We start from the raw sequence: 20,033 nt of genomic DNA on the forward strand, positions 1-20,033 counted from the left end.
TGCTGCCTTTTAGGATCACAGTCACCACTCTTCTCCAGGCTTTCTGTCTCTCACATACACCAGCTGCAAAACCAATATCCTAACAGCCCCTAGTCTGCAACTCCACACCTCACCCAGTTTAGCTCTGAGCTGCCCTGTGTTTTAGCCTATTCCTCCATTGTTTGCAGCTGCTGAATTCTTTATGGGGGGCTTAACTGTTCATTCAGCTGAGTCTGAAAGAGTGCTTGGCACACCCATTCACTTTCAGGAGGGCTGTGATTGTCTTTTGATGGCCGCCATCAGCATCTTTTAGCATAACAGGAGGCATGGAAGAGAAATAAATAAATGGAAAGCCTTCTGTATGAAAAGCAATCAGAAAGATTGTCAGTATTGAGAGGAAGAGGCAGAGGGGATGTGACAAAGGTAAACAAAAGAATGGCTGGTATAGAGCACATGGACAGGGTTCTTATTCCTTGTTTCTCATAATACAAAACCATGGGGTCATTTAATGAAGTTGAAAGGCAACAAGTTTTAAACTGATAAAGGGAAAGACATTTTTACATACCACACTATTAACATGCCATGAGATATCTTTGAGGCTGAGAGCTTCAAAAAAGATTAGGTATTTGTAGAGAGAACAAAAATGGCCACAGTTCCACACACTAGGATTAAAAGAAAAACACAAAGCCTCATGATTTGGGCCATAAAACATCTGCTAATTGATGGGGATTAGGAAGAAATTTCCCTTTTAGGCCCAATTGTCTACTACGGGCTTTTTTGTGCCTTTCTCTGACACATCTGGTACTGCCCACTGTCAGAGAGAAGATAACTGATGGACAGTGGTCTGATTCAGCATGCAGTTCCTATGTGCTCGTTTCTAATATAAAACTCTTTAAGAATTAAATCTTGAAAATTCTGCAAGGATTTTTATTGTTTGTTATAGTGAAGCTTGTAACCTCTAAAGCTCACTGGCAAGAGATATCTTCTTCCTCTCGGGCCCTGACCCCTCAATAGCTCTTACCAGGCCCCTTCCTACATGGGTGTCTGGTGTATGAGGAGAGGAAAATCAAAGAAACTGCAAAACTGCTACAGGAAGGAGTGTGTGAGAAGAACCTGCAGCAGGGGACACCTGGCAGTGGCCCAAGAGTCACTATGAGAAGACTGGATTTCGTCAGTAAAACTTTTGTCATTCAGGGGCGTGAAAAAAACACACACACACCCCTCCAAACAACAAAAGTTTTACTGGTGAAAAGCACCGGGGTGAACAGCACTTTGTCGGCGGGAGAGCTCTCTTCTGCTGACAAAGAATGGCTACACTACACACCTTTTAGCAGCACGGCTGTAGCAGGATAGCCTGTGTCACTAAAAGGTGTGTAGTGTAGACACAGCCTAAGTCAGAGGGACATTATATTTAACAGACGTTACTGTTGACATGCACAGTTTCTACCAAGAATTGCATCACAACAAACAGTAAATATTTCTCCAAAATCTAACTGCCTAGTTATCAGTCAGTTTAAAGACCCTTGTAAGACAATTTGTAATAGTGTCATCTGGTGATTCCCAGTTACGTTACACATTACTCTTCAGAAGCAGTTGCTAACCCATTTGCAGATCTACACTGCTTTTTCCTTGATTCCGTTTGCTTGGCTCTGCCTTTTGTTCTACCTCAATGCCTTACAGGTACTTACCCCCCACCATACACACAAACTTCAGCATAATGCTGTCCTGTCAAGTTCATTGGGGAATATTCGAAGGTCCTTTTTTTCAGTAAGGACTGCTAAGACTTGAACCCGGGTTGGCAGAGCCACCAGATACCACCGCTTAGCAGCAGCTGTAACCCCCCACGACCTGCAACCCACAGCGGGACATCCCATCCCAGAGACATGATTGACAGCTGCCTTGCAGGCTCCTGATTGGCCCTTGACCCTACATATGTGCACAGGGCATACCAGGAAGTGTCCAGGCAACAATATGGATTATCAGTGGCTGAGCTTCCATGACAAACACTACTCTGGATCTCCCAGCATTGGCTTTGGCACTGACTTAGATTTTGACCCTCGCTCTGAATGCAGAAACTTTGACACAATTCTGACCTCTGGTACTGATCTCGGCCTAGAAACCAGACCTCAAGCTTCTTGAGACCTGCCTCAGGATCACGACAATTTCTTTCTACAAAATCCCAGCCTTCTCCCTCAGCCTCACTCAGGAATTCTGTTTGCCTACTGGTAGAGCAAGTTTAATGAGTTCTGCCCTGGACATAATCAAATCAATAATAGCATTCTCATGAGGAAGTGGAAATATGATATCAAGTTAAATAGGTATTTTTTTTCTGCAGGAAGGGAAAATATAGATGACTGTTAAAGTTGTTTAACTTAGGAACGTTGAAGAGAGGTTGTTTACCTGCATGTTCTTCTTCTCCTTTCACTAAGAGAATCTATTTTATTTACTAATAGACATGAAACAATAATGCCAGTGGCTTGGATATGAATGGTACCTGCAGGTACAAACTGGATTAGATATTTAACCCGGTGAATTTTTGCTCACATGTACATGGCTGATCTGACTGTCCATCTGGCCGTGGAATAGAATTTTCCCATAGGTCATGTTGGCTCACAGAAAATCTTTGGCTTCCAAGAATAGGCCTGAAGAGACACACTCCTCCAATCATTGAGTCTTTGTCCCTGGACGGCAGAAGCTTCCACTCCTGGAATGATGCCCAGCCCCATAGCAGAGGTATATGGCATCAAGTTTCTGGAAGATAACTTGTGGATTGACTGTGGTAAATGTCATGAAGTGGACAAGCCAAGCACAGCTCACTTTGTCAGCTGGGCTTCTGAGCTGCTTTCCTGGGAGCATCAATACAGCCCTAATAACGAATTTTAACCTGAAATGGTTCCTGGATCTGGACAAGTTGGCCTGTAAGAAAGTTCAGAACCTTCTCGGAACTTTTTTTGCTGACTGTGTTTAGCATTGAAGTTAACCCCTGAAAGGTACAATATAATATTGCCCCTTTCTGGCAAGCCTGTACCTTCACAATCTGGCCAGCAGGCGTCAGTGGTAGGCCCACAGAAAAAGAAAAGTTGAGGTCAAAATTATGCCTGCCTGTGTCTGCAGAAAATCTGTAAAGAAAACCACTGATGTATTGCTCTCTTTCCCCTCCTCGACCCCAAATTGCAGTGAGTTGTGCTGCTGCTGAGGAAATTCAGAGGGAAACAACATTTTCCTAAATAGCTTTGAATAGACACAGGTTTCCTACTGTACTACATATAGGAACATACATAGCAGCAAAGGACGTAGGACTGGAAGACACCTCCTGAGTCATCACACCCAATCCCCTGCTATCATAGGCTCTTCCTTCAGATAACCCTATTCATAAATGTATCACCTGAATTAGCCTTTATCCCACTCGTGAATAATATGGAACTGAAAAACTGGTAAGTGTAACTTTAAGTGACTGTCAGATCATGTTTGATTCCTCCATTAACAAAGCCGTAATTGAGGAATTATCACTGTGCATAAGTCCGGAGTCATGACTTTCCCCCCTTGCAGACTGCTACATGCCACCCTACTTGTACACTCATTTTTTATCACTGTTAAGATTATTAAAACAATCCCTAATTTCCCCTTCACCTCACCCAAGACTGAAAGCTATTTAAAGGAACCGATTAACTCATTTAAGTTCTAGTCTTCAGTTAACAGTATAGTTTATTTTGATACCATAGTGCCTGAACATTTTCAGTTACCATAATCCATTGCCTCGGGAGGGGGGAAAGCTATTACTCAAGTAAAAATGCCGCATCTCATTCAGCGTCAAACAAAAAGTGATCATTTGAGCCCTGTATCTCCTCATTGTTTCACAGCCCACTGGATTGTCACACAATGCTGGACTACTTGCACCTATCTCTGCGTGTACACATCAATCATCCACTGGTTCCAGGAAAGCAAGTTATAAAAATCGGCAGGCAACCCCAAACAATCCTGGGTGAATCATTTCAGACCGTCCTTTGTGCAGAGGGAAACACAAGGGGACAATGGACAGATATCAATTTCTAAAGGGCAGCATCTTTACAGATCACCAGAATTCATTAGCTGTCACCTGCCCTATCCTGGAGACCCATCAACACCTGAATTTCTCCCACACACATGGCTCTCTCTCCTTCCTTTGTATTCCTGTGGAATGATGTCAGACTGAAGTGCTTTCTTTCACAACAGTGAAAAACACACACACAGACGTAGCCTATCCCACACTGAAAAGAAGTAAGAAAGGTGGTTACCAAATGATGATAGAGGGGGGAAATGTGCATTTTAATAAGTGATTTTTTTTCTTTATTAAACCATTATTAGATTAAATTGTGATCTGAGCAGGACTGGAACCAGGAGATTCTTAAATAAAGGCCAGGATACTCAATAGTGAAATGGAGAGCTAGAACAAAACTGGAAAGTCAGATCCAACCCCCCTTCAATTTCACAAGGAGGGTGTCAGAGTCCATGAATTCAAACCTGCCCCATCAGAGTGATTCTGACTCAGATCTTACACTGGAAGGAGCCAATTTTCCACTCTCAATCAAAATCTCATGGGAAGAGCTGTTCTCAAGAGATTTTGGTCCAAGATGGAGGAAATCACACAAGATTGGTGAGATTTCCACCATTTGGTCAATCTAAGCAAGATTTCTGCTGTTTCTGGCTGCTATTGTTTGAGAACAAATTGTGAGATTCCAATGCCATTTAAGCCCAGCTTGGCCTAAGACCAAACCTCTAGCCCTAAACCTAATTTCAATGCACAAATGAGCCCTGCCTCTCGCCATGTCTAGTTCAATACATCCTGCATAGTGGGGGCACAAGTTACATACCAATTTATCCCAAGTTAATGCAGTGGCATCACTACCACAACCATAATGAAGCAGCATGACTAGTATGACCAGAGTGCAGTAGCAAGCCTAGCATGACAATGCATTAAGTGTGACTACTCCATACCCTCTGGCTACAGTATAAAATACTCCATTTCAAAGCAGGTATCTGAAATACAGATTACAGTTCAGGTATCCTAATAATAATCTCTTGTCTTTCAAACAAGTTTCACAACTGGGAAATATTTGTGAGGGGAGAAGTCAAATTCTGGAGGAACCTTAGAATCCTTCTTGTGACCTCCTGCCAGCAGCTTCATGACCACAATGTTGGGTTTAGCAACTTTTAGAATTCGGTTGACCTCATGATCTGGGTTCGGAATATTCTCCAGTATCAGTACTCCATACCCATTACTGTTTGTAAGGAGGTTGGGGCAGTTTCTGTATGGACAGTAATATCTTGTTGCCATGCTGCATTTCATTGCATGTAGCTCCTTTGTAAATTCCTATGTTGATGCACTTCAGTCAAGTCAGGTGGTTTGAGAGTAGGGTGCCCAGACAGCAAGTGTGAAAAATCAGGACCGGGTGGAATAGGCACCTATATAAAAAAATGCCCCAAATATCAAGACTGTCCCTATAAAATTGGGACATCTGGTCACCCTATTTGAGAGATTTACAGGAAGGCTAATTCAGTTCCTGTTGAAGGACTGAGGATGTATGTTCATCCTTTGAGTGTATCGCCTGCTCTGTGAATCTAGGCACAAGACTGGAACAGAGTTGAATATTGCAGAATGGTGTAGGCAAACATTCCTGTTCTGAATGGTTCATTGATTCAACCATGTTTGCATCCCTTGTTATTTACCATTCACTATAAATGGGTTTGTTTTTCACATAAATGTTTGGGAAATGTCTGTTCTTTGTACGAACACTTGTATTCATGTGTGACCAAAGGTATTTATGTCAGAGCAAGAAAATGTGTTGTTCCTCATTTGTTATTCCTTGCTTGCTTTTTAATAGTCATAGTTATCTTGTTAAAAAAAGTGTTTCAGTCATCCAATCAAAGAGAGGAAATAATGCCTCAGATTACACTGCTCTACAGCCAAAATGCTTCTGAAATAAATGTAGTCAAACTTTACTAATTCTGGGTCACTGAGAACGAAAATGATGCTTAAAATTGTTGATTGGCTCTAGTTTTCAAGATATGCTATTGGGTCAGTATATACGACCCTTGACTTGGGAATGGCGGAGGATAAGTGAGTTATAAAGGGAAGGGATCTCAATTTAAACCAGAAATGACTAAAATACATCTTTGACTGGATCTATGAATAAATCTATGACTGGGTTTGGACAGTACTTGCTTTTCAGGCAAAACAATGAATGATGCAATCTGAAGCTGGTATTGCATCATACATGATATGAATTGCATCATGTTATTTCTAGAAGTCAGGGATGATGCAATCATAACGAAGCTTACATCACTCTGCTAAACAAATTGCCCTATATTAGCTCTAGAAATCATACAGTGTCGTGCTCTCTTATTTGTCAGTGTTTGATTTTGCAAAGGGACACATTTCTGTTTAGCCAAAGTGAGCAGAGATGCCTCGTACTTGTGTGAACAGTGCAGATAACTTCTGCTATGTTTGTGGTGAAGTGACTTTTGCATCACAAAAGCGCAGTATAACCACTATAGTTAAGAAAGCCTATCACCTTTATTTTGGCTGCAAAATTGGAGATCAGGACAAGAGGTGGGCCCCACACATATGCTGCAACACTTGTGCAACAAATCTTCACCAGTGGTTGAACAGGAAAAGGAAATCTATGTCTTTTGCAGTGCCAATGATTTGGAGAGCGCCAACAGATCATACCAGCAATTGTTACTTCTGCATGGAGCCTCCAGTTGGGAAAGGTATGTCAAAGAAGAAAAAGTGGACTGTGCATTATCCAAACATTCCATCAGCTATACGCCCAGTACCCCACGGAGAAGGACTGCCGGTTCCTGGTGCACCAGAATCATTCTCATTTGAGTCAGATGAGGAAGAGGAAGAGGATGAAACTTCTGGTCCTGAACCATCAATGTCACAGGACCCACATTTTCTCCCATCCTCCTCCTCTGAACCACACCTCATAACACAAGGTGAACTGAATGACCTTGTCAGGGATTTGGAACTACCCAAGAGTAAGGCAGAGCTGTTGGGCTCCAGACTACAGCAGTGGAATCTCCTGGCAGGTGATGTTAGGGTTTCCATGTTCCGTGACCGTCAAAAGGATCTTGTCCCATTCTTCTTCATGGAAGGTGATCTTGTAGCCTGCAACAACATCGATGGTGTGATGGCAGCCCTCAACATCGTTCACAATCCAGATGAGTGGAGACTGTTCATTGATTCGTCGAAGACGAGTCTTAAAGCTGTTTTACTGCATAATGGCAATGTTTTGCCATCAATTCCAGTTGGTCATGCAGTCCAGATGAAGGAAACCTATGACAACATGAAACAACTTTTGAGGTTCATAAACTATGACCAACATCAGTGGCAGCTTTGTGGCGATTTGAAGATTGTTGCTCTCTTGCTTGGTCTGCAGACTGGATACACAAAGTACTGCTGTTTTCTCTGCGAATGGGATAGTCGTGCAAGAGATTCCCACTACATCAAGAAAGATTGGCCACTCCGACAGTCATTGGAGCCTGGGAGGAAAAGTGTTCAGCATCCACCACTTGTTGAATCAAGGAAGATTTTGTTACCACCCTTACACATCAAGCTGGGTCTGATGAAGAACTTTGTCAAGGCCATTGACAAAACACAAGCAGCTTTCTAGTACCTCCGTGGAAAATTTCCAAGGTTAAGTGAAGCTAAGATAAAGGAAGGTGTCTTTGTTGGTCCTCAGATTTGTGAACTTCTTCGAGATGATGCATTTGACCATGCACTGCATGGCAAGGAAAAGACGGCATGGAAAGCCTTCCAGTTAGTGGCAATAAATTTTCTCGGAAACAACAAGCCAGACAACTACAGGTTGTTGGTGGAAAACCTCCTCAAGGCATACAAAAGCCTTGGTTGCAACATGTCACTAAAGATACATTTTTTGCACTCTCATCTAGATTTTTTTCCACCGAACTGCGGAGCAGTGAGCAACGAGCACGGCGAGCGATTTCACCAGGACATTGCAACAATGGAGAAACGCTATCAGGGCAAATGGAGCCCATCAATGCTTGCAGACTATTGCTGGACAGTGACAAGAGATGCTCCATTTAATGAATACAAGAGACAAGCCAAGAAGCACTGAGTAGACACTGAATAGGACTAAACTATGTACATAATAGTTTTTTGCCTTTTGTTTCATAGTACATTTTATTTATAAAACCCTTTTGCTGATTTTTAAAATGTTACATAAACAGGACAGGTGAAATATTATCATGTAAAGCAACCATAAACACATGAAAAGACCTAGGTTTACAATTTATGATTAAAACTCTACTATCTACACAATATACATAGACATAAAATGTAAAAACTTAAATATCTTAGAAACAGTAGCCAATCAGTTGTTTTAATTGTCATATTTGAATTCAGCACATCAAAATACATAATAAATAGCACATTTTATCTCTGAAGCAGACGACTTCTCAAAAATTGTAGACCAGTGTTACCAGTCCCACACCATGAGCAAAGAGTGGAAGTGAACAGTGCATTAACAACCCTATAGTCTGAAATTTGTTCACAATAAACTGTTTTGTTCTATCTTTTCTCTTTATACAACATTAAGAACATAAGAAAACCACATGGACACATCTTGGTTCCAAATAACCACATTTACTATACTAGCTACAGCTACATATACACACTGCTGCTCTCTCAAGTTCTTGTGACTTCTGCAGTAGTCTACAGGGAGACCTATGAGAGGGCTCCTAACTATTTAAAGGGATACTACCCAATTCCTATATACTACATATTTACCAAATAATTCTGAACAATGTTCAAAATCCTCGCCCAAAGATTCCTGCCATCTTGGAATATAACTGCATTTAGAAGAGATAATTTGACTGATTTTTAATGGCTGCAATATCCTTCCTGGTTCTTTTTTAAACAATTGCTCACACCCAACCCAGCCCCTTCCCACAGCCACTAAACAATCTCAACCTTTCCCCCTGGGAGGTATAGCTTATTCTAAATTGGTGTTATAGGGAAGAGACAAGATGGCTCTAATGCTTAATCTGTTTCAGATATTAAACGACAACCCGACAGATGGGCAACTTCTTTTCTCTGGAGGATTCAGCTGTCTGGATAGGAAAATGAATGAATACAAAAGGGCATCAAATTCCTCTTTTTTTCAATCTTGACCTAATATCTATGCAAACCTTCATCCAATTGGGTAGCATAACAGTGCTCCCCAGTGATACTTGCTTTAGCTTAAACTTAGCTAGTCCCCTCTTACATGGCTCTATACAGAGGTTTCTCACTGACTCTAGGTAACTTGTTTCTCCATATGAAATGTGTTACTGAGGAGTGCCACTTATGTTAGGAATCTCTATTGAAAGGACTCAACATATAAAAACTGTAGGAAATGGCATATTGGATTAGACGAATGGTGTTTCTTTTACAGTATCCTGTCTCTGACAGTGGTCAATACCAGATGTTTCAGAGGAAAGTGTAAAATCCCTATAACAGAGCATTATGAAATAATCCACACATCTAGGAAATTTTTTTCTAACCTGAGGCAGTTAGTGATTGACTCACATCCTTAAGAATAAGAATTTGTATCACTCATAATTGCTTGCCCTGTGTAATATAACTGTGGATATTATTAGTCATGCATGTCAAACCTCTTTTGACCCCACCTACCCTCTGGCCTCATTGAAATATTGGAGCATGGAATTCTACATGTTGATTATGCATGGTACAAAAAGGAAATGTCCATTTATTAACTTTAAATTTGATTGTTTTTAATTTGTTTGTGTGTTTGTATTTTTTTTTCAATTCTTTTTCAAAGAATAAAATGTGTTAAACTATGACAAGAATATACATGGGCGGAGAACAACAGAGCTCATAGCAGAGACATTTTGAGAGAATTACTTCAAGTCCTTTGCGATGCAAAAGCATTGTTCTAATACAAAATGCAAGAGACAAGTCTTTAGGACAAGGCTCAGTGCTACTTTCTCTGATATTCTTAAGGAACAATAGGCTAAGACCCCTCTCAACAATCCCACTTCCCGCCTTTTTCCCTCAGCACCTCTTAGTATCTTAAATTGCATGATATGCTAATAAGTCAAGCTTTTATAACCTCTCCCATTTCACTCATAACTTTCTTAAAAGGGCTCTCCCCTTTAAAAAGTTCACTTTCCATTACTGTCTTCCATCCCTATCAAAGCAATCATGCAAAACCCCAGACAGCTGAGTCATCCCTTGCCTTGTGATGGCAGTGCAGGCTTGTTATAAAAGGATCCCACAAAGGGCCTTCTGTTGCTTAAAAGAACAGTTTTTGGTGGTTCTCCTAGAAGAAGATAAGTATGAATTATGTCACAACCTGGGCTCTAATTAACACCACCTTTAACACTTGGTGTCTTTTTTAATAATGATAGTAGTATGACCAACCCCAGGTGTACAAACATTATGACTCAAGCCTAAAAAAGTATGATTTAAACCCATTTTGGCTTTTTCTTTGTTTTCTGTTGTTTGGATCTTTGGGATACACTTGGGTCAGTTTTCAAGCTTTCCTCTGCAACCATGATGGCTACAAAGTGGTTTTTTTTTTTTTTTTAATGACAGCTGAGATTCTTGAATAATAATATGATTCCAGGAGCTGGGGCTTCAAGCAAATTCTTGGATAAAATCCTGTTCCTACTGAAGTCAATAGCAAAACATTCATTGACTTCAATGGGGTCAGGATTTCACCCCAAATATTGTGAGGGTCACCATGAAATTATGAGAGTTGGAAACACTGTTTAGAAACATTCTATTTCCCTTGTGTCTGTGCTTCTAGGGAACACTTGTATTTCTTCTATGGACAGACTCATCAGTCCATTCACATTCACTTAAAGGTGGGAAAAACTCTCAAGCTATCTAAGGAGGGATGGTGTCACAAAACCAATCTGAATTTACAAACCTTGCTTTGATGTATTATAAATCCATCTTTCTTTGTGTTTTCAAAAGTAAGGCTTTTTTTTTTTTTAACCCATGTTTTTCTAGCTTGGGGAGAAGACTATATTAGGAATCACAGATAGGATGTAGGTCCAGATCCTGCAGGGAGTTCCACGTGGGCAGATCTTGTCCTCCTAGGGTGACCAGATGTCCCGATTTTATAGGGACAGTCCTGGCTTTTGGGTCATTTTTTTTTTATATAGGTTCCTACTACCCCTCCACCCCCTGTCTCAATTTTTCACATTTGCTGTCTGGTCACCCTATGGCCTCCTGACTTTAATGGAGTGCTGCATGAGTGCAGAGGTCTGTGCATGCAGAACTCCTTGAGGAACTAGGGACTTAGGGTTAGATTTACAAATGGACTTAAGTGCCTAAGTCCAACATTTAGGAGTCACTGAGATCCTTAAAACCCACACCCAGCTGCCAACTAACCCTGTAAGTAGTAAATCTTCTGCTGGGAAAATCCCATAGGGGCCTACATTTCTGGTACAAGTGTGCAAAACACCCTCAGGATGCTAGACTGTTCAGAGCCCTCACTCTTGCCTAATGCCTGTTGAGATTCTCAAACTAGGCATTCCCCTGGCGCTCTGACCTGTGGAACAAGATCTGGTAAGTGTTCTCTGAGCATCAAATTGGGCCCCCCACAAAAGACAGCCAAGGGCAAGTAGATCAGCAATTTTGGAGGTTGGCTGGTAGGGTGTGTCCTACCCTTATGGTGAAAGAATGTGCCTCAATGTAGCAATCAGGTTTGGCTGATTTGAACCCCGGTGTCCCCTATCCCAGGTGAGTGCCCTGACCAGCAGGCTTTTGGGTATTCTACCATAAGTGCCTTTCAAACCCTCCTGTTGAAACTGTTCCAAGTTTGAATGAATAATTAAATATTTATGGAGGCAGGGAGTAGAACCTGATTTCCCCCTATACTTACGGGGTGTGCCCTAACCACTGGGCTATAAAGGCAACCTCATACTTGTTTTCTCTCTCTGTCTCTGGCCCACCTTGGCAGTGAGTGGCTAGCTTAGGTGGCTTTCTGCTCAGCTTGCTGGCTTCTAAGGATGCCATTCTTAGGCATCTAACTCTCCCCACGCGTTGTACAAGGAGTCTGGGCACCTAACTTGAGGCTGAAGCTTCCACACCCAGGACCGACGAGAGTGGGGGAAGCCAGTACAAATTACCGGGGCCCGGTGGTTTGGAAGGGGGCCCGGGGCCCAGCCTCCCTCCTCCTCCCCTTCCCCCCCCCCCCCGTCACCTTACTGGGGCTCGGCGGTCCGGAAGGGGGCCCAGCTTCCCCCCTCTCGTCGGCCCTGTTTAGCCAGTCCGCCCTTGCTGGGGGGCCCGAAAAATTTTTTTCACAGGGCCCGAACCCACTCTCGGCGGCCCTGTCCACACCATGGTAGTGTACCTAAAAGTCAGGCTCTGCAACACTTACTGCTGTAACACCCAAGTCCCTTTGTGAATCTAGGCCTAAATTCTCCAGTATATTTAGAAGCCCAACTCCCGTTTATTTTAGCCCCTCACCCTTCATTTGTGCAACTACTCAGGATAAGCGTCTGCCATTTTTATTAGCCTTTGAAGTACTGTGTGAACCGATAGAGCAAATTAAATAGTAACAGGATGATTGTTCTGTTGCATCATTTATTACTAAAGAGAAACAAGAGGCGGGGAAAGGTGATAAAGTTAAGGGTGGTGCTGAGACTTGTGTGCATTTTTCTAGCCTTTATGACTGTGCAAGTTTTATTTACCAGGACAATGTTCTGTATTTGTTCACCTTAAATCAGAGTGTAATTAGTTTAATGAAGGGTTGTTGGATGGTTGTTTTCTGGGAATAACATGATGCTCTTAAACAACACTAAACTGTTGAAATTAACCCACGCTGATAAGCTTTTAAAAAATATAGTGGCTGGGAAATGTGACAATGTGGGTTATAAACAGAGATGGAATCTAATTAACATTGCACTCGACATTTTCAGTGTATGTTATAATGAACTAACTGTAGCTTTTAAAGAGAGTTGTTTTTCTCTCCACTTCTTTTGTGCCTGAATAACTGGGGTACAATTGAGAAAAGAGAAAACACATATATACAAAGCAGATTGAACTAAAATATATACTGTGTATTTTCCTTTGGAAACCACTCTCATTCTATAATAATGTCTCCTTTCAGAGTAGCAGCCGTGTTAGTCTGTATCCGCAAAAAGAACAGGAGTACTTGTGGCACCTTAGAGACTAACAAATTTATTTGAGCATAAGCTTGCGTGGGCTACAGCTTATACTCAAATAAATTTGTTAGTCTCTAAGGTGCCTCAATGTCTCCTTTGTTTAGCAAGTATTGTTACACATTATATATCATAGGTACCATGGTAGCAATTAGAGGCCCAACGAGGAATTAGGACCCATTTGTGTTGGGTGCTATATGTATATCCCTGCTCCAATGACCTTTTAGTATAAGTAATTACAGATGGATAACAAACAAGGGGAGAACAAATTAAGTGACTGTCCCAACTAGCGTTAGCAGCAGTAGTCTCAGCATGCTCACTGTGTAGCCACTATTAATGATTTTATGTTTTGTTTGCAGTGTAGTGGTCTCATAGGCATCTGGACAGATGTGAGTTTAAGGGGGATAATGTTATTGCTTCATGGTATATGTTTAGTCTGCATGTGCACATGTAAATGCTAGCTATTAGTAGCAACAATGAAAAGTTTCAGAGTAGCAGCCGTGTTAGTCTGTATCCGCAAAAAGAAGAACAGGAGGACTTGTGGCACCTTAGAGACTAACAAATTTATTAGAGCATAAGCTTTCGTGGACTACAGCCCACTTCTATGCATCCGAAGAAGTGGGCTGTAGTCCACGAAAGCTTATGCTCTAATAAATTTGTTAGTCTCTAAGGTGCCACAAGTCCTCCTGTTCTTCTTTTTAGTAGCAACAATTTATCCAACTAATTTAGCCTTCCACTCTTTTCACAAATTATCCAAATTTGGAAGAATCTATATGTTCATTATGGCTGAGCAAAGACTCCAGGCAAACAAATTACAGCCTCTAGATTTTCTTTGACTAGGTTTTAAGACCATTTACTATTCATGGTGTGTGATGGCTCAGTCATGTGAGTAATATGGTAATTTTTCCTCTCTGGGCTTGGGTGACTGATTCTTTAAAAACCAGGGTGAGCACTTCTGGCATGAATGCCCACATTTGCATGTGAATGCCCTTGCTCACACATGACTATAGATCAAGAATGGCCCTTCTCCACCATTGTCTGAGCAACCACACATTTATGCAAGTGTCTCTGACCAAGTAATACAGAAAAAGGGGTGTGAACACTGGCAAATGCAAAAGGGATTCAGAATTCAGGGAATTTTCCTTAGTTTCCCTATGATTTTCTGTGTTGTTCAAAGATCAGATAATGAGCAATGAAATAGATAACAGCTTCCAAAATACAAAACAATGCCCTCTGTCAGCTTATCCCTTCTTCAGAGGTGATAAATGTCTCACTGGCTGTGAGACTGATGGAACTGGAATTGTTGTAGAAAAGAGCACAGCAAAGCCTGAAGTATGACACATACTGTTACTTTTCTCTGTGGGCCTCATCCTGTAAATTCTTATTACAAGACATAACATTTCTTCCATGATTAGAACTTTAAAGTCAATGGAGTTTGCAGGGATAGGTTCTAAGTTAGTGACTTTTGGGCGAGATTCTCTGCTGGTGTGATTCCATTGACTTCAAAGGAGGACCCGGTTTTGTGCCTTTAAATATGGCTCTGAACAGAGTGCAATGTACAAATGAACTACTCCGGGGGGAGCAGTGAGAAGCGATGTGCCTCAGACACCCTTCTGAGCTAGTCTGAGGGATCTCCTCTGTTGCTGGTGAGGAGGGATTGGAGAGAAACTTGCTACATCCTTGATGGGGTGTAACATGTTCCCCTCTATACATTCATCCAGCTTTGCTGGCAGGTGTATGGGGGCGACAGAGCTATATCTCTGCCAGTCCCTGCCCACTTGCTCATGGGAGAAGACCCACCAGCACAGTCACTGTGTTCCTTTGAGTACCAAGGGTTGCCCTGGGGTTAACTGTAATGTGAGATTAACTCTAATGTCGCTATGCAAGAAAGTGGTGAGCCTTTATTCTCCTGGGCAGCAAGGAAAGAGTTAGGCAAATTTAGATCTAAATATCTAAGAAAGCATTCATTATAAGGAGGCGTTGTCTTCAGTAGTATATGTCCTTGATTAGACCCTGATCCTGTAGCTTGTTCCAGATGAGTGACCTGTACACCTGCACAGAGCCCTGCTGGTGTCAGTGGGGAGATACATGGGAGGGAAAAGTTCTGGGGTTCAGAGTCTTCATAATTCCTATGAGACAAACATTACACCACTCTTTCAAGTATAACACTTGGGTAGTTACATTTACATATCCATTGATCTATGAATGACACACTGAAACTCACATGGAAGTAGTCATATTACCTAGCCTCGTTATTAATTACCGCCAGTTTGCAACAGGCCTATTACCATCTTCTGGTTTTGTCCAACCATAAATTAGAACCGTGGACTGGAAATCAGGGCTCCATTGGTTCTGTTTGTAGGAGGCCACCGGTGTGCTATGTGAACTAAGGCAAACTATTTAGGCCAAAATTTTCAGACGGGGCCACTAATTTTGAGCCCCTCATTTAGGGGGGGCCCAGCTTGAGACATGCAAGCACTGATTGTAGAGATGCTGAGCGCCCACAACTCCAGTTGAATTCAGCACTTCTGCAAATCAGAACCTATGTGTCTAACTGGGAATACAGAACTAATAACCACTTTTGAAAATGTTGGCATTATCCTCCTTTTCGGCCACTTATCTAGCTGTAGTATGGTTGTGGACATGTACTGCTATTTACCTGGTGAAGGGTAGTGAGGCATAAGTGAGCAATGTTTGTACAGCACTCTGAGGGCCTTGGGTGACAATCCATCCTGAAAGCACGAATGATGACTATATACACAGCATTAGGCTTTAAAATGGTTTCCCTCAAGAGGCATTAATCACAGTATAATAGGCTAAGAAAACATTTATCATAGCTCAGACCAGCAAGCTCTATATGCCAGGTTTGGAGTGGCAATGGAAAGCATGTTGGAGTAATGAGCCTTTATCAGTGGTAATGGGGCATACTAGCAGTATCTGCTATTCTTGGACAGTTCTCCCTGGAAAAGAGTATAAAGACCTATAATTAGCTACTTGAAAATGTGAGAAGCAGCAATTTGATGGGTATTTGAAACATTAGTACAAATTGACTGATGTACTGGAAGGCTGACCCTAAAGCATCAGCAGTCCCAACTCAGGCTAAGTGAATAAAGCATTAATTAATTTTTAGAAATGCTGAGCACCCAAAATTCCAACTTTAAGTCAATGGGGAGCAATAAGTGCACAGCACCTCCCCAGCCTGATGTCCACTGAAATCAATGGAAAGATTCCCATAGTTTTCAGTGGGTTTTGAATCAGGCCTTTGGTATGTTTCTCACTGTATTATTACAGTAGGGGCAGGAAGCACATGTTACACTCTCCCTTAGCCTGAGCATCGCGGTTGCATTATAACTCATGCCCTTTTGTTGCACATACCTTTTGGGGAGGGGGGCAAGTGTCCCGTCTTGTAATTGCTGCGCCTAGACACTTCATTTGAAAGCTGAAGCAAAATGAGTTGAACTAGTTTTGCATTGAGAGCAGATTTGAACCAAGCTACTTCAAAGTGTAACGGTCTGAATCCCATTCAAATGTAGCAAATGTTGAATTCCTTGCTACCCAAATCACCAAATAAAATGAGGAATTACATGGTGTATCTTTGGACTTACACTCTGTGGGCCTGATTCCAATTTACACTAAGGCCAATTTACTCTATTCCACTAAAGAGACCTTAAAGTGGGCATGTGGTGGGGGAAGGGGGGGCGCAGATCCCAACCCCACCCCAGTCAGGAAAGGGTTAGAGCTCTTCTGGGCACAATCAGCCTCAACCCAGTGTGCCTGGAGATGGGCGGATCCTTAAAAAGGAGGATCACTGCTCAGTGCAGGGTGGTGCTGTGAAGGGGTTACGACTGCAACTCAATGATCCTTGACCCCTGGACGCAGGGGTTGCTGACTGGGGATCCTTGGTCACCCCCTAGTCCGTCTCAGAACTTTCCCTTTTCCTCTTTGGTTTCCCAAAGGCCTAGAACTCTGTCATTGTGGGCTGTGGGAGGAGACTGATGTTTTGGTTGGACTACTTTAACTTTCCCCCACAAGGGGGCTGATGCCTTGAAAATAGCCTAGCTGGAGGGCGGTGCTCTGGTTTTCACGGCAGGAGCAAGGCCTATCCTTTCTGCAAGGGGGTGCTAGAGAGGCATAGCCTACTACAGGGCATAAATTGGCTCTGTACTCACTTTGTCTCTTTACCATTGAGTGGTGTAAAGTGGCCATGGTGTTCATGACACTTAGACTGGTCATCAGCACAGTATGTGGGTAAGACAGAGAGTTTATGGCCTGTTTCTCAGTGGTCCTCAGTACCCACAGCTCCCACTGAGTTGTGGATGTTCAGCATCTGTGAAAACTAGGCCTTTAATCCATAAGGTCCTGATCCTGCTCTGCTGTAAATTCCAGGCAGTGTAGGATGTTCCCATGCAGGGCTCACTGCAGAACTAGAGGCCTAAGGGTCAAAGTGCAATAGATTTCCTGTGGAGTAATGACTGGCTATGGGACCTGATGGCTCGAGGCACAGTTGAATGGGGAATCACTAAACTCTAAAATAGTAGGTATATGGATTCTTTGTTTTAATGGGTGACACAATTTCAATTCTTAAGTGCAGGGCATTTCTGGATAATTTGTCTCCTTTATGTTAACCAAACAAATTGCTTGCATCATTTCCCAACATAATTGAGTTTATAACTGCAACTGTTGGCAGAAACTTCCGTTCTTCTATGAGCAAGCAGGTAATGGAAAGGGCCTCATTCACAAAATCTAATGCCAACAGGTCATAATAGGAGGATGTGTGATTGGAAGCTTACTTTTTGGCATTTTTTTTCCTATGTGAAGGTGTTTTTGTAAACTCGGGAAATAGTGAAAACTAAAGTATCACAATTACACAATCAAGACTTGGGTTTCTCCTGGTAATTTTAGGTATAGGGCAACGAGCCTAGACTGTGAAAAATCCCATAAAACAGAAGAAAAAAGAGGTGATAATCTATAATTAGGACCAGAAACAAATCTGAATTTTTGCCCATTAATAATGCCTGTACCCTCTATTTTCAGTATACTTGCTTTAGGGGTAGAAGGGATACGGATTAGCTCTACGGAGTGTACTTTTTTAGTAAAACTGCAAATAAAGCCATTCACCACCTAGGATGCTGTTTAATAGCACTATTATGAAGATTAGAATATAGAAATTAATAAGACAATAGAATGTAATTCTGCTTGATAAGTTGGGTAATTACAGTGAAAGCCTGGAACTTGAACAGCTTGTTGTATTCAGCAATGGGAAGTTATCTAGGAAAAACAGTTCTCTGATGAATACATAGAAATCATTTCTTTTCCAAGTTGGAAAGGGTGTTTAAATTCATTGCAATACCCACTTTGTGTTTGTTGTTAGTTTTTAATTATATATTTATCAATATTTTTAAGATAAGGAGCATACCTTAAAGCATACTCATAAAACTGTGTGCTAAGGGTTTAAGTGGGACTTTAGTGATGTATAGGTCTTGTACTGAACCCCTTCATGGGGTGGAGGGAATTTCATCCTTTAACAGTGTCATGGATTCACAGGTCCAGTGCTCCCACATGGCTCTCTGTAATGGTCCCTGGCAGTGCTAACCCCACTAGGGTGTCTCACTCTCACTGAGGTAAACTCCTTGGCTTTACGGCCTTCTGGGACTGCACTTCTGAGCCTTCAGCACCCCTGTCTCACTCCGTGATCTCCCCTCAGTGAGTCCACTCGAATTGGACCCCTGGGGAAGGCTTGCACACCCAAAGGGTGCCTAAATCACGTAGACACTTTTGAAAATTTTACTCGTCCTTACTGATACTCATTACAACTCATTCTCTTTGCCTGTCGTTCCCACCATCTGGTCTCTCCAGCTCACTTTACAGCTTGGTTCTCTTCTGTATGTTTGTGTTCTGTCTCTCTGTTCCTTCCTTCCCTCCTCCTTCCGCCCTCTGCCTCCTGTGCCCCACTTTGGCCGCAATCTGCAACCGTGGTTGGTTTTACCCCAAGAAACACCCAACAGGGAAAGAGACTTATTAACAGCTCTAATTCCTGTACAATAACAATAAGAGGGATGGACTGGGAAGCTTTGACAGGCAGACTAGATAGCTCTGCTTGAAGACGGGGGAATACAATTTTTTGAAGTCACTAGAGAATTACATAGTTGCTAGTTTAGAAGGTGTGAGTGAACCAGTGCAGGTTGCCACAGTGCAATGCACATGCACTAGCCCAGGGGTCAGCAACCTTTCAGAAGTGGTGTGCTGAGTCTTCATTTATTCACTCTGATTTAATGTTTTGCGTGCCAGTAATACATTTTAATGTTTTTAGACTGTCTCTCTCTAGAAGTCTATAATATATAACCAAACTATTGTTGTATGTAAAGTAAATAAGGTTTTTAAAATGTTTAAGAAGCTTCATTTAAAATTTAATTAAAATGCAGAGCCCCCCGGACCGGTGGCCAGGACCTGGGCAGTGTGCGTGCCACTGAAAATCAACTTGTGTGCTGCCTTTGGCACACCTGCCATAGGTTGCCTACCCCTGCACTAGCCTAAGGGCAATGTGAAAGAATAGGTGAAAACTATAACACAGTGGGAATTGTGGCCATTCCCACCACTTTCCCAAAATGAAGGTCAAGATGGATAATCAGAACTTGCTCTTTGCTCAGAAAGCAGAGTTTCTGTAACAGTGCTGCAAACCCAAGGCATTCAAAAATTTGAGTCAGCCCCCAAAAATTATGATATTTTAAAATATACCAACACCCTCCACTCAACACCACCACCTTTGGGTTCTTTTTATTTACCTTCTGGTCAGGGCCAGCTCCAGACTTTTGGCCACCCCAAGCAGCCAAAAAAAAAAAAAAAAAGCCGCGATCGCGATCTGCGGCAGCAAT

This window comes from Chrysemys picta, chromosome 1, assembly GCF_011386835.1.
Source record: "Chrysemys picta bellii isolate R12L10 chromosome 1, ASM1138683v2, whole genome shotgun sequence".
NCBI lineage: Eukaryota > Metazoa > Chordata > Testudines > Emydidae > Chrysemys > Chrysemys picta.